Genomic DNA, 2918 nt, shown 5'->3' with positions numbered 1-2918 from the left:
AAATGGCACAAAATATTGTAAAAAAAAAAAAAGGACGCCGCAGGAAATTTACATTCAATCTCTAAACTCAACATTTTTTGAACGGTGTCAAGTTTGATGTGAAGGAAGGATTGATTTTCTTACAAGCCATGAACTTTGTCGCAAGAGCAGCTGGACAAACATTTGATGAGAGGTTTCGAGACATCAGTAAAGTGAACAAAGGAATATTTGCCATTTTCGTTAAATGTGGAAGCAGCTGATCGTTCTGCTAATTGCAAAACAACGACAATCAATCTACAGAACATACAACAACTGTCTGATTGTTTGTCCTGAGCGTCTTCCTGTCCGCAGAAGATTAAATGCTGCTGTGAGCGGTTCTCTTCAAAACTAACTGTGACAAATTTCAAACCTGGGGTAGCATGGCCATCACTACCACGTGACATCAGACGCCTCTCCTTTATTATTTACGACTGGCCCGCAAAGAATGCTAAAAAATAAAGGAATTGCTTTCCACCACTGCTTCAAACCGTCTAATCAAATATCCACTCACGTCTTAAATGAATGAATCCAGAGACAAAATGTTCCCCAACGAAATACAAGCTAAGTGGCAATAAAACATCCTGTAGCTTCTGCCCCCGAAATAATATAATAAACAACCGGAAAAACAGACATGTGATGATGAGAGGCACAGAAAAAATGTCCCTGCAGGGCCGGTCGAGTGTTCGATCACACAAAGGAGCATCTGTGGCTGAGTGTTCAGGGGTCTGCAGGGGATTAACTGCAGCTCAATAGGACAGTGTGTTTTGTTTATGTCTGTGTACAATATTGGCGGCGTGACAATAGCCGCAGTGTAACTGAATGACTGTACCATAAGTGGGGCAGGCCGGTGACTCAGTGGGCAGAGGCTGCCCGCTCTGAGCCGGTGGCGATCCAACCCTCGCCGCTGGCTTCTGTCCCGTGTCAGCTGCTGTATCCCTTCAGAACCAGAGCATGAAATGTCACGAGAGGGATTCTCAAAAGGTTTAGAGAGTCGCACCACGAGGAAATTTAAATGTCACAGCAAGTCTTCAAGAAGGTTGTGGGAACATTGTGTTATTTATCCGTTGTCGTGAACAAACTCATAGTCGCGATGGACGACGTCACTTGCGTCCACGGATTAAAGAGTCAGTGTTCGACTTAATGTCCTCGATTAGCTCGGACGTAGGTGTGCTGAGGAAATTAGCGCAAAGAGGAAAGCGTGGGACGTCCATGCTTTGAGCAGCTGTGATCCAACAACAGCGTCTCACATGAACTTGAGCAGATTCATGGAAACGTTTCTAGTACTCACCCTCGACATCATCAGGGATCAAATTATTCTCCCTGCGATCGTGTTCCCGAGTTGTGAAGTCTTCGCTCCGTACAGCGGCTCTGTTACTCAGACACTCCTGCGTAGATCCTGTTTCATCGTCTCAACTGGAACTGGAACGACGTGTCCTGAGCTCCTGGTAGTATTTTCTGACGGCCTGGTAAGGTCGCAACACCTCTGTGTAACTCGGCAGAGAGCAAACACAAATGATTTATTAGGATGAGTTTTAATTTTTTGTTTTGCTTTTGTTTGAAAGGAAGTGAAAAATCATTCAGAGCAAAATGAGGCGTGTGTTGTTTTTTTTTTTATCAACTCGATTTCAGATCACTTTCAGACAACTGCAACACGGCAGCATGAGGTCATCGTGACCACGACCTTTGACCTCCAAGCACCTAAATCAAGAGAATGAATCCTTGAGTCCAAGTGAATGTTTGTGTCAAAGGTCAAAGGATTCCTCGATGGCGTTTCAGAGATATCACCTTCACACGACCAACCATAACTCAAGTTCTTCCTTGAGCACGAGTGAATATTTGAATATAACCAGAACCACAACGTGGTGGAGTCACGTGACTCTAAAGAATCTTTTCTCGTTTATCTGCTCATTTTTCCCGTCAACTGCTCTTCACACCCCTCCACTGACATGAAATGGGGGGGTTTTTTCAGCATGTTCTCACAGACACAGACGAACAACAGTCTGCATGCAACACGTTCTTAAGACTTGCGACATGAATCGTCCAGAACATCCTATACTTGCTATTTTAGAAAGAGGAAGTGAGAGCGGGCCGTTGGGGTGATGGAGGCCTCTTCCTCTTTCTCCTGTTCATCCTGTTGCAGAGTCATGAATGAGCAGGTTTTCGGCAAAGTGAATGGAGAAGTGGTGTGTGTGTGTTTGTGTGTGTGTGTGTGTGGCCTGCAGGCAGATCCCCTCCATTCATTCAACAAAAGTGTGTAGAGCTCTCATAAGGTCGTTGCTTTCCCTGCTGCTTGAACCCATGTGCGTCAATATATATATATATATATATATATATATATATATTTCTGGCTCCACTTCAATGAGATGTGAAATTGTCCTGTCACATCGAAAGAAATAATGACCAGCGGCCAATCAGGCTGAGAATCTGGACCCCGAGGAGACGGAAACGCAGCCGAACAGGGTGCGAAAATCCTCTCCGCCTCTAGATGCATGAAATCTCGTGTGTTCGTGACTTCATCTAATGGTTTTCCATCCACTCGTTCATTTTCTGCCTCCAGTCTGGGGTCAGAGTGGCGGCACGCTAAGCGAGGGAGCTTTTACACGGTGTGTGTGGGGGGGGGGGGGGGGGGGGGGACTTCCGGTCTCGGTGTCATTTTATCTGAATAAAATATTTTAAAAGGAGGAGAGACGACAGAGTTCTTAGTTTGTGGGAACGTGGTCAATGTCAAGCGTCATTAAACATGGAACCGGCTGAACTGGACGAGTTTCAGGGACAAAAACTCTCACAAAGTTTTTACAATACAACACTATGACAAATGTAAAGTTTGTCAATGAGGTTATGTTTTTATTGTCGGGCTGCTGGAAACCATCATGTGATCTCCGCAGCAGAGTTACTGTAAC

This window comes from Paralichthys olivaceus, chromosome 2, assembly GCF_024713975.1.
Source record: "Paralichthys olivaceus isolate ysfri-2021 chromosome 2, ASM2471397v2, whole genome shotgun sequence".
Taxonomy (NCBI): domain Eukaryota; kingdom Metazoa; phylum Chordata; class Actinopteri; order Pleuronectiformes; family Paralichthyidae; genus Paralichthys; species Paralichthys olivaceus.
The sequence above is the reverse complement of the archived record's forward strand: the minus strand, read 5'-3'. Positions refer to the sequence as shown.